At 40.4% G+C, this 12,931-nt stretch overlaps 1 pseudogene across 1 annotated transcript; it reads right to left on the minus strand.

Annotated features, from left to right (window-relative positions):
- Positions 1-6,568: 6,568 nt before the first annotated feature.
- Positions 6,569-7,962, minus strand: LOC306667446 (cytochrome b-c1 complex subunit 2, mitochondrial-like; annotated as a pseudogene). The gene has a single exon. The product of its transcript is annotated as a cytochrome b-c1 complex subunit 2, mitochondrial-like (transcript).
- Positions 7,963-12,931: the final 4,969 nt, after the last annotated feature.

Consider the following 12,931-nt stretch of genomic DNA (forward strand, 5'->3'; position numbering starts at 1 on the left):
GATTGACATTGAACCCCTATCTCTCACCTTGCACAGAACTCAACTGAAAGTGGATCAAGGACCTAGGCATTAGACAAGAGACCCTGTGCCTACTAGAAGAAAAAGTAGACCCAAATCTCCATCATGTCAGGTTAGAAACTGAATTCCTCAACAAGACTCTGAAAGCACAAGAAGTAAAATCAAGAATCAATAAATGGTATGGTATCAAACTAAAAAGCTTCTTTGTAGCAAATTAAACAATCAAGAATGTGAAGAGAGAGTCTACAGAATGGGAGAAAATCTTTGTCTCCTGCACCTCAAATAGAGCATTAATCTCCAGGATATATAAAGAACTCAAAAAACTTAACACCAAAAAAAAAAAAAAAAAAAAAAAAAAAAAAACCAAATAACCCAATCAATAAATAGGCAAAAGAACCAGAAACTTCACAGAAGAAATACAGTCAACAAATATATGAAAAAATGTTCAACATTACTAGCAATTAGACAAATGCAAATTAAAACTACACTGAGATTCCATCTCACTCCAGTCAGAATGGCAATTATCAAGAATACAAGTAACAATAAATGTTGGTAAGGATATGGGGGAAAAGGTAGACTAACATATTGTTGGTGGGACTGCAAATCGGTGCAACCACTATGAAAAGCAGTATGGAGGTTCCTTAGAAAACTTGGAATGGAACCACCATTTGACCCAGCAATTCCACTCGTCAGTATATACCCAAAGGACTTAAAATCAGCATACTACAGTGACACAGTCACATCAAAGCTTATAGAAGTTCAACTCATAATAGTTAAGCTATGGAACCAATCCAGGTGCCCTCAACAGATGAATGGAAAAAGAAAGTGTGGTATATATACACAATGAAGTATTACTCAGCCATAAATAAAAATGAAATTGTGGCCTTTGCTGGTAAATGGATGGAACTGGAGGCTATCATGCTAAAATAAGCCAAAACCAAAAAAAACAAAGGCTGAATGTTCTCTCTGATATGTGGATGCTAACATACAATAAGTGTGTGTGGGGGGAGAACAGAAGTTCATTGGATTAGACAAAGGGGAATAAAAGGAAGAGATGGGGAATGGGAATAGGAAAGACAGTAGAATGAATTGGACATAAATTTCCTATGATTACATATGAATATATGATCAGTACAATTCCATATCATGTACAACCACAAGAACAGGAAGCTATACTCCATGTATATATAATATGCCAAATTACATTCTAATGTCATATATATCTTATAAAAAATTTCAAAAAAAGAATCAGAGAAAGAGTGACTCCACTATTCAGAGGCAAAATATATACCCCTAGGCACACTCCAATCACCTAACCTCCTCCAGTCACACCCTATCTGCCTTGAGTTACCACTCAGTTAATCCCTATCAGGGGATTAATTGACTGGATGAGTTAAGGTTAACTTAACCCTGTCATTTCTCATGAATATACTTGCATTGTCTTACACCTGAGCTTCTGGGGGACACCAAATATCTAAGTCTAAACACCATGGCAAGGCAAGTGAAGGCCAGGAAAGACAAGACAAGTCAAGGAAAAGCAGGGAAATGTAAGGGTAGAATTAGCTTGGCTTCCCTTTGATAGCCAGGAAATGGAAAGGCAAGGCAAGGCAAGGAGGCTTTGCTGACCTTCCCCTCAAAAGTCCAGTCAGCAAGTCAAATGATGGCAACAAAAGACAAGGCAAATCAAGGTAAATCAAGACTCAACTTGGCTTGGTTTCCCCTCAATAGCCAACCTATGGCAAGACAAGGATAGGGATGGCAAGGCAAGGCAAGGGTACACTTACCTGGCTTGGCTTCACTTTTCCTCAATCGCTAAGACATGGAAAACCATATTGAGGCTAGGTAAGGCAATGAAAGGCAAGGCTTACTTCCTCTCAAAAACAAAGCCACGGCAATAAAAGGCTAGAAAAGGCAAGGCAAGGATGGCTTGACTCGCCTTCCCTTTTGTAGCTAAACCATGGCAAGACAAGGGAAGTCAAGTCTTGGCTTACCTTGACTTCTCATTAACAACAAAGTAATGGAAAGTCAAGGAAAGGTAAGGGAAGTAAAGGTAAGGCTTAGTTTTTCTTATCTTGGTTTCCCCTCAATAACCAAGAAATGGCAACTCAAGGAAAAGGTAAGGATAAGTCTTAGCTTGCTTTAGCTTCTCATTGATAGTCAAAACATGGCAACATAAGGCAAGACAAGGCATGAAAAGGACAGGCATATCATGATTTGGCTTGACTTCTCAATAGTCAAGCTCTGGCAAGGAATGGGAAAGCAAGGCAGGCAAGGATGGCTTGTCTTGTCTTCAACCCAATAGCAAAATCACACCAGGCAAGGCATGGAGCACTGGGCTTTACTTTCTCTCAACAACCAAGTCATAGCAAGGCAAAGGAAGGCAAGTCAAGTCAAGACAGGGCAAGGAATAGCATAAAAGAACAGGGGAGGCCAGGGCAGAGCAAGGCAAGAAGGCCAGGGAGGGCAGCATAAGCTGTGTTAGACTATCTTCCCCTCAATAAGCAAGGCAAGTTTGGTTGAATCGATTTCCACCTGACAGACAAGCATGGCAAGGCAGGGCAAGAACATGTGGGGCACAGTAGTGAATGTAAATACAGAGCAGGGAGAGGGAACATTAATGTAGTGCAGGGCAGGAAAGGCTAGGATAGGCCAGGGCTGGGTTTCTCCTTAATTGCCAAGTTGTGGCAATATAAGTGAAGACAAGGAAAAAGGAAGCAGGACTTGGATTGCCTTGCCTTCTCATTGGTAGCCAAAAACATGACAAAGGAGGGCAAGACGAGGCATGACAAGGACAGGGACAGCTTGACTTGGGTTGACTTCTTAACAGTTAGGTCATGGCAAGGCATGAGGAACCAAGGCAGGCTAGGATGACTTGACTTTCCTTCAACCCAATAACAAAGTCTTGCCAAAGCAAGGCAAGAATCATTGGACTTGCCTTCCCTCCACGGTCAATCCGTGGCAAGTAAGAAAAGTAAGGCTGGACTTCACTTCCCCTTGAAAGTCAATCCATGGCAGGAGAAGACAAGAATGGATTGATTTGCTTTCCCCTGTACAGTCACACCATGGGAAGGTGAGGCATAGCTAAGCTTCACTTCCCCTCAACAGTCAATCCTTGTCAAGACAAGACAAATAGATCTTGGGTCGCTTTTCTCCTGAAAGCCAAGCAGGCAAGATAAAGGAAGTCAAATCAAGTCAAGGTAGTCTTTGTTGGGCACTGCAGGGCAGAGAAGTGCCAGGCAGGGCAAAGCAGAGCAATACAGGGCTTCTCCTGGATTGCTAAAGAGTGGCAAGGAAAGTAAAGGCAAGAAAAGAGGAAGAAAGACTTGGCTTTCCTTGACTTCTCATTGATAGCCAAAATATGGCAATATAAGGTAAGACAAGGCATGAAAAAGACAGGCACTGCTTGGCTTGGCTTGGATTTTCCTCAATAGTCAGACCATGGCAAGGCATGGGAAACCAAGGAAGGAAAAAATGGCTTGGTTTGCATTCAGCCCAAGAGCAAAGTCTTGCCAAGCAAGACAAAGATGAGTGGATTTGCCTTTCCCTCCATAGTCAATGTGTGGCAATGGAAGTCTAGGATGGAAGGGCTTCACTTCCCTTCAATAAGCAAGGCTTGACAAGGCAAGGCAGGGATGAATTGTCTTGCCTGCTCCTTGATAGCCAAACCATGGCAAGGCATAGGAAGTTAAGACAAGGCAAGGCAAGGCAGGCTAGGGTAGGGCAGAGCACAGCAGGGCTGGGAAGGACCAGGAAGGACAGGGAAGGGCAAAGCAGAGCAAGGCAGAGCTTCTACTCTATTGCCAAACTGTGGCAAGGCACATCAAGGAAGGGAAAGGGAAAGCAAATATTTTCTTTGACTTCTCCTTGATAGCCCAAACATAGAAATGTAAGGCAAGAGAGGGCATGAAAAGGACAGCTACATCTTGGCTTGGCTTAACTTCTTTTTGGTAATCAAGTTACAGTAAGGCATGGGAAACCAAGGAAGATTAGAGTAGTACATGCCTGTAATTCCAGGTAGAAGGATCACAAGTTCCAAGCCAGCTTCAGCAACTAGCGAGATCCTAAGCAACTCAGCGAGACGCCCATTTCGAAATAAAAAATAAAAATGACATGGGTATGTGGCTCAGTAGTTTAGTCCCCCTGGGTTCAATTCCTGGTACAAAAATATATGGGTCAGGAGAAATGTGGGTCAGGAAGAGGGCAAGTTAATGCAGGGCAGGTAAAACTAGTGCAGTTCTTTGATTGCCAAGCTGTGGCAAAGCAAGTCAAGACAAGGGAAGGGAAGAGAAGACTTGCTGTGGCTTCTCATACAGATCCAAAATATGGAAACATAAGGCAAGACAAAGCATGAAAAAAATAGCTTGACTTGGCTTGACTATACTTGGCTACTTTGTAATAGTCAAGCTATGGCAAGATATGGAAACCAAGGAAGATAAGGATGGCTTAGATTTCCTTGAACCCATTAACAAAGTCACACGAAGATAATGAAAGGATGGCTGGGCTTCATTTCCCCTCAATAGGCAATCCACGGCAAGGCAAGAATGGTTAGCTTGACTTCCCCCAATAGCCAAGCCATGACAAGGCAAAGGAAGGCAAGTCTAGTCAAGGCAGAGCAGGATAGTCAGAACAGGACAGGCAGAGTGTGATGAGGCAGGGCAAGACAAGAAGTACATAGGTCATGGCAAGGCATGGTGGTCCCGACTTCCCCTGATATACAAGCCATGTCAAGACAAGGCAGGGCAAGTAAATAGAGGGCAGGGCAGGGCAAGTAAAGGCAAGGCAGGAACAGGGCAAGTTAATGCATGCCAGGCCAGGGCAGGGCAGGGCAGGACAGGGATACAGAGCACAGCAAGGCCTGGTAAGGCAGGAATGGCCAGATAGGACAGGGCAAGGCATATTTGTCCTGGCTTCCCCTCAACAGGAAATCCATAACAACACAAGGCAAAGTTGGTTGGCTTATCTCCCGGCCAATAGTCAAGAAATGGGAAAGCAAGGCATGGTAAGTAAATGTAGGGCTGGGTAAGGATAGGGCATGTTAATGCAGGGCAGAACAGGGAAGGGCAGGGCAGTAATGACTCAGAATCTGAAAGGCAAATGCCACATGATTTCAATTATGTGTGGAAACTAAAAAAATTATCTCATAGAAGCAGATGGTATAAAAGTGCTTGCTAGAGGCTGGAGAGGTCAGGAGTCAGAGGAGCATGGGTTGAATTTAGTCAAAAAATCCAAAGTTAAAAGTTAAATGGGAGGAATATTTCCTGGTGTTCTCAGGCAGGGTGAGTGACTGAAATTAACATAAATATTTATAGACTTCAAAATAACTGCCAGAAAGAATTGAATGATTCACTACAAAGAAGTGATAAATGTTTGAGGTCATGAATATGCTATCTATCCTGATTAGGAAATTGTGCAATGTGTACATTAATTAAAACATCTCATTGTCCCCCTAAATTTATTTAAAAGAATTGTGTGTCTGCTTTTTTTTTTTTCTTGAAGGAGGCATGACCTCTCATAGGGCTTCAAGGCTAGATGGTAAGTGTTCACTGTGCACGTAGCACACAGATTCCTCATGTTGAAAGGCAAGTTCAGGGAGCCTTATAGAAGACACATGTCCTGATATGCTTGTGGAGGAAACTGTTCCCCAATAGAGCAAGACTTAATGTCAATGTTATGTTCTATTGTCCCATCACCTTTCTGTAACCTTCCCCGTGTGTTCCCTTGTCAATCAACTCATTGTGGCTGAGAAGATTAGAACTCACTTCTATCTTACTTTGCTCCCATATTGCAAGACAGTATGTCCTGTATTACACACTAGGCAAGGCATTTCTGCCACTGAGTACAGATGATCCCTGATTTATAGAGATTCACTTGATTTTTAAATTCATGATGTTTTGGTTGTGTACTCATACAACTAGTCTGTTTTCCAATTTTGGTCTATTTTTCCATACATTTCTTCAAATATTCAATACTTCATATAAATTAGTGTTTAGTGTTAGATGATTTTGTCCACAAGCAGTCTAATGCTAAGCATTTGAAGAATTTTTTTGTTTGGGACTGAACTCAGCTCTTCTACATGCTAGGTGAGCATTCTACCACCAATCTATACTCCCAGCCTTTAAAAAAATTTGTTTTTTTGAGGGGAGGTACTGGGGGTTGAACTCAGGGGCACCCAACCACTAAGTCACATCCACTGCCCTATTTAGTTTTTTGTTTAGAGACAGGGCCTCACTGAGTTGCTTAGCACCTTGCTTTTGCTCAGGCTGGCTTCGAACTTACAATCCTCCTGCCTCAGCCTCCTGAGTGACTGGGAGACAAGATTTCACTACATTGTCTAGGCTGGCCTGGAAAAGGCAATCCTCCTGTCTCAACCTCCTGAATAGCTGGGGTTATAGGCTCTGAGAAATTTTTTTTAAAGGAGAATATTTTATTGACTCCATGTCACCTGGGATTAATTACCTGCATTTATGTTTTATGATATTTTACTTGGTTGAGAAAAAAAGATAAATTATTATGAACTTTTGACTTTCATGTGTTTGCTGCTCTAGGCTAAGAAAATGTTCCATTCTCTCCCCTGCAGTATGTGCTTCAGTGTTACAAGTCATCAACAAAAGGTGTATGCCCCAAATTTCCACTTGCTGCCATTGACTTCTGACCAGAAACAAATTTCTTTGCAGCACTAATAATATCAGTGATAGCCACCGAGTCAGCTTGCTGAAGGAGTGTGGACGGTGGCATATAAGAACCAGCAACTAAAGCCTTGGATCCAACTTCCAGGAAGTCCTCAGAAGACTCCACTGACATTAGGTATCCAGCTTCCAGCTTGTTCTTGGTAACCTGGACATCTGCACTGAAAAGGTTTCCTTGAGCAATTGTTTTTACTTGGTTGTAGGCAGTCTTGATAACATCTCCATCAGCTGCAGCCTGGGAGAGAGTGTAAATTCCAAAGAGCCCAGAATCTGAGTAACTGGAATTGAAAGCAGAAACATCAAATGGCTGGTGATTTCCTTTGGCAACAGCCTGGTACAAAACACTAGTGGGATTGCTGCCTTTCTTGATATGTGGTCCAACACCAAGACATGCTGAAGAACACTGTATGAATGAACTTCTGCACTTCCTGTAGCAGCGTTTTCTGCTACAACAGCCGCATGGACAAGACAGTCTCCATTTTGTTCTCGAATTTCACCTCCATGATATTTGGCCTTTGCATCAGATAAATCAAGCCCACCCCTCATGTTGGGAAACTGTTCAGCAAACTGCTTTAAGACAGGAAGACTCATACCAAGTCCAATCAAAGTCATTCTTGTGTTTGTAAAATGGTTCTGAACAAAGTGATGTAATTCTTCTGATATCACTTTTCCAATCCTATAGTCAAAACAATAAAATGAATTAGATAAGGCATTCCAGTAAGCAGCAGCATGCAAATTTTCAATGAGATGGACCTGTGTATTCTGAAAAGCCACAGTTTTGTCAATCTTTAACTGAGACTGAAGGGTAGCCACTTCCCAAAGATGAAATTCTGGTGCTGTGGTGACACTGAGCAGGAACTCCATTAGAATGTCAACATCATGCCACAGGCACTCCAGTGTATGCCATATTTTCCCTTGTTGTGGTCACAATTTACCATCAACTGCTTCAATTCCACGAGTTATCTTGAAAGATGAAGCACTTTTTGTAGTTAAACTGGATGCAAGATGCAGCAAATGAGAGGTTCCTAAACTGTTGGAGTCCTCCTATCTACTGCCTGCTTTAATGAACAGACCAATTCTTGAGGCAGTAGTACAGTTTTTCCAGGGAAGCAATTACCAAGCCATTTGGTAATTTGGAAAACTCAAGGTCCTAAGGACATGGAGGAACTCCTGCAGGGACAATTGTGCCTTTAATTTTGGAGGCAACTTTGAGGGAATAAAATTTCAAGAAGGACCCGGCTCTGATCAGTAGCTTCATGGTTCAAGAGTATTCTGACCAACAGTTACGGCAGCTTAAAGAAAGGCAAGATGGTGATGGAGGAGACAGGCTATAAGAACTTTTAAGATAGTCTGAGTTAAGCTCAGGAGGTTAGGGGTATAAAATGCATTTATGACTTGACAATAAGTTAAGTCCAACTTGTGATAGATTTACAGGGATGTCATTCTATTGTAAGTGGATGAGCATGTAGAGTTTGAAACAGTCACATGCTCTCCCTTCCTGTTAAATAAAGGTGACACTATTATATGCTTGTCACTGAAAGATGTTGTGGAATTCATGTTCCATAACGTCAAGGTTATGTCTGTCAAAGCCTTGGACCTCTGTGTGCTCACTTGAGTCATTTACCTGGGCAGCACTCACCAAAAATCAGAGTTTGGGACACTCTGACTGTGCTCCTACCTGTAAACCCAGACCTTATAGGAAGTCTCATTTAGATCTTCATGAAACAAGCTTCCATTGCAGATCAGTAAATGAAACTACCTCCAGATGACCCCAGTCACTTGAGGGTGAGTCAGTCCAGTCTTTGAGACTGCTCCACAGTCCCAGACATCACCAAGAAGAAATGAGCCATTTCTACTCTAGTTTGACTGAACATCTATCCCTATGAACCATGAGCAAAATAAAACTGACATTTTCTTCTGCTCAGTTCCTTAGTCCATTTATTGATTGGATTATTTGTATTCTTGGTGTAAAGTTTTCTGAGTTCTTTATAAATTCTGGAGATTAGTGCTCTATCTGAAGAGCATGTGGTAAAGATTTTCTCCCACTCTGTAGGCTCTCTTTTCACATTGTTGTTTCCCTTGCTGAGAAAAAGCCTTTTAGTTTGAATCTATCCCATTTATTGATTCTTGCTTTAATTTCTTGCATTCTGGGGTCTTGTTAAGGAAGTCTGGTCCTAAGCCAACATGATGGAGATTCAGGCCTGCTTTTTCTTCTATTTGGTGAAGGGTCTCAGGTCTAATTCCTAGATCTTTGATCCATTTGAGTTGAGGTTTGTACAGGGTGAGAGACAGGGGTTTAATTTCATTTTACTGCATCTGGATTTCCAGTTTTGCCAGCACCATTTGTTGAAAAGGGTATCTTTTTTCTATTGTACATTTTTGGCACCTTTGTCAATTATAAGATAACTGTACTTATATAGGTTTGTCTCTATGTCTTCTACTCTGTACCATTGGTCTACCTGTCAAAATGGTACCAATATCATACTGTTTTTTGTTTGTTTGTTTGTTTGTTTTGTTTTTTTACTATGGCTCTGTTCTTGGATCCTGGTTCCAGGGCATGATTTACAGGTCTCAGTTGTTAAGGAATCTCTGTCTCTAGGGAACCATATAAATTTCTTCTCCCAGATTCATCTCTAAACAGTGTTATGATTCTGCAAATGACTTAACATCTCTAAATATCAATACCCTAAAGTGAAGAATAGTAGGTACAGCACCTGATCTGCCTACCTCACTGGAGATGATCTATGTATCCTTCATGAGTTGTGAAATATCCTGTAAAGAATAAAAAGTAAACATCCATTCTCCATTACCCTGGAGTCATCTATTTACCTTTTCTGGACTCAACTTCTGCCAACTGCCTCATTCCTTCTGACACTTAATGAATATTATAAAAGTACTTCATTTTTTCATTTCAGAATATGTATTCTCAGCCTTCATGTTCATTTCTATATTAAAATAATCATATTACTTTTCTCCATGGTTTGTGGAAATATTAAATGAACAAATACATTATAAAGTACTTCTGAAGTATGAGTCCATTTTCTTAAGGTTTAACCTTCTCTTAGTTTCTTTTAGCCTCATAACACAATGCTTATGTGTAGGACATATGGAATTTTTTAATATCATAATCCAAAGGTCTGAGAAAAGAGGGAGTGCATCACCTTCTCCAGGTTCATATGATTTTAAGTGCAATTTGCACCCAGACTATCAGGCACCCACACCCACGCTGTCATTCTGTTCTTCCTATATTGTCTGAACTACACAGAGTCATTGCCCACACAATCCATATAATAGGTGTGTTAAGAGCACACTGAATTCCATGGTCTTCTTGAAGACCCACTCCAAATCAGATGGTTCTGATTGGAAGCCAGTAAAAAATAGAATCGAAGTTTAAACTCAGAATATGTTGTTACTTTCTCTGGTTTCCTGTCATTAAGCTTACATATCACTCTCTAAGTGAATGCATTTTCCAGTATATTCTTTGATGAAACACATCCAGAGGAACCACACCAAGCCCCAGCCAGGCAGAGAGAAAATTCTAGTTCTCCCTGATCACAGTGTGCAACCTGTGTATGATTCAATTGAAGGTGCTATGGAAATTCATTAATTAGGTTGAACCAGGAGCAATTGTAGATTATTCTGCGTCCCATATGTAACCAAAAACTCTGAAGAGGTTCAGCACTAATTTTTTGGTATGTGAAAATTTTAATTTACTTTGTCAATTATTACTTCCTCAACCACAGAATTTAAAAATGCATTTGAAAGTCAAGTTTGGTTTTTGTTTAATGGTAGACAGCATTTTAAGCTAGTCACTAGACATTACCCAATTCCTGAACATAAGCAAATTAGGTCTTTTCCCTGAAACTGTGGTGTCAAGATGATTACTTTTAAGTTAATAGAATTTTTTTTTTTTTTTTGGTATACAAATAGTCATAAATTTTTTTTATTATTTATTTATTTTAATTAAAAATCATAAATTTACATAGGGAAATCTTATTTGATTAATTCTGTTATTTTTTCCCCTTCCCCCCACCCCCCACCCCTCTTTTCCCTCTATACAGTCCTTCCTTCCTCCATTCTTACCACCCTCCTTATCCCCTAACCCTAAACCTAACCCTAACCCTAACGCTAACCCCTCCTACCCCTCATTATATGTCCTCATCTGCTTACCAGCGAAATCATTCGTCCTTTAGTTTTTTGAGATTGGCTTATCTCACTTAGCATGATATCCTCCAGTTTCATCCATTTGCCTGCAAATGCCATAATTTTATCATTCTTCATGGTGGAGTAATATTCCATTGTATATATATATATGCCACAGTTTCTTTATCCATTCATCAACTGAAGGGCATCTAGGTTGGTTCCACAATCTGGCTATAGTGAATTGAGCAGCTATGAACATTGATGTGGCTGTATTTCTGTAGTATGCTGATTTTAAGTCCTTTGGGTATAGGCCAAGGAGTGGGATAGCTGGGTCAAATGGTGGTTCCATTCCAAGCTTTCTGAGGAATCTCCATACAGCTTTCCAGAATGGCTGCACTAATTTGCAACCCCACCAGCAATGTATGCATGTACCTTTTTCCCCACATCCTCACCAACACCTATTGTTGCTTGTGTTCTTGATAATTGCCATTCTAATTGGGGTGAGATGAAATCTTAGGGTAGTTTTGATATGTATTTCTCTTATTACTAGAGATGTTGAACATTTTTTCGTATATCTGTTGATTGCTTGTACATCTTCTTCTGTGAAGTGTTTGTTCATTTCCTTAGCCCATTTGTTGATTGGATTATTTGTATTTTTGGTGTAGAGTTTTTTGAGTTCTTTATAGATTCTGGAAATTAGCGCTCTATCTGAAGTATGAGTGGCAAAGATATTCTCCCACTCTGTAGGCTCTCTCTTCACATTACTGATAGTTTCCTTTGCTGAGAGAAAGCTATTTAGTTTGAATCTATCCCAGTGGTTGATTCTTGCTTTTATTTCTTGTGCTATGGGAGTCCTGTTAAGGAAGTCTGATCCCAAGCCAACAAGTTGAAGATTTGGACCTACTTTTTCTTCTATAAGATGCAGGGTCTCTGGTCTGATTCTGAGGTTCTTGATCCATTTTGAGTTGAGTTTTGTGCAGGGTGAGAGATAGGGGTTTAGTTTCATTCTGTTGCATATGGATTTCCAGTTTTCCCAGCACCATTTGTTGAAGAGGCTATCTTTTCTCCATTGCATATTTTGGCACCTTTGTCTAGTATGAGAAAATTGTATTTATTTGGGTTTGTGTCCATGTCCTCTGTCTCTACCATTGATCTACCTGTCTATTTTGGTACCAATACCATGCCGTGTTTGTTACTATTGCTTTGTAATAGAGTCGAAGATCTGGTATTGCGATACCCCCTGCTTTGCTCTTTCTACTGAGAATTGCTTTAGCTATTCTGGGTTTCTTATTCTCCCAGATGAATTTCATAATTGCTTGCTCTATTGCTGTAAGGTACACCATTGGGATTTTAATTGGAGTTGCACTGAATCTGTATAGCACTTTTGGTAGTATGGCCATTTTGACAATATTAATTCTGCCTATCCAAGAACATGGGAGATATTTCCATCTTCTAAGGTTTTCTTTAATTTCTTTCTTTAGTGTTCTGTAGTTCTCATTGTAGAGGTCTTTCACCTCTTTTGTGAGATTGATTCCCAAGTATTTTATTTTTTTCGATGCTATTGTGAATGGGGTAGTTTTCCTAATTTCTCTTTCTGAAGATTCATCACTTATGTATAAAAATGCATTGGATTTATGAGCATTGATCTTGTAACCTGCTACTTTTCTGAATTCACTTATGAGTTTTAAGAGTTTTCTGGTGGAATTTCCAGGATCCTCTCAATATATAACCATGTCATCAGTGAACAGGGATACTTTGAGTTCCTCTTTTCCAATTCGTATCCCTTTAATTTCTTTGGTTTGTCTAATTGCTCTGGCTAGAGTCTCAAGAATGATACTGAATAGAAGTGGTGAGAGAGGGCATCCCTGTCTTGTTCCAGTTTTTAGGGGGAATGCTTTCAGTTTTTCACCATTTAGAATGATATTGGCCATGTGCTTAGCGTAGATGGCCTTTACAGTGTTCTGTGGTTTTTTTTTTTTTTTTCTTCTCATTTAAGAGACCGGGATTCAAACTGCGGTCCTTGTGCATGCTAGGTGAACGGCCTTTACAATGTTAAGGAATGTTCCCACTACCCCGATATTTTC

The sequence above is a fragment of the Sciurus vulgaris genome (assembly GCF_902686455.1).
Source record: "Sciurus vulgaris genome assembly, chromosome: 8".
Classification (NCBI taxonomy): Eukaryota; Metazoa; Chordata; class Mammalia; order Rodentia; family Sciuridae; genus Sciurus; species Sciurus vulgaris.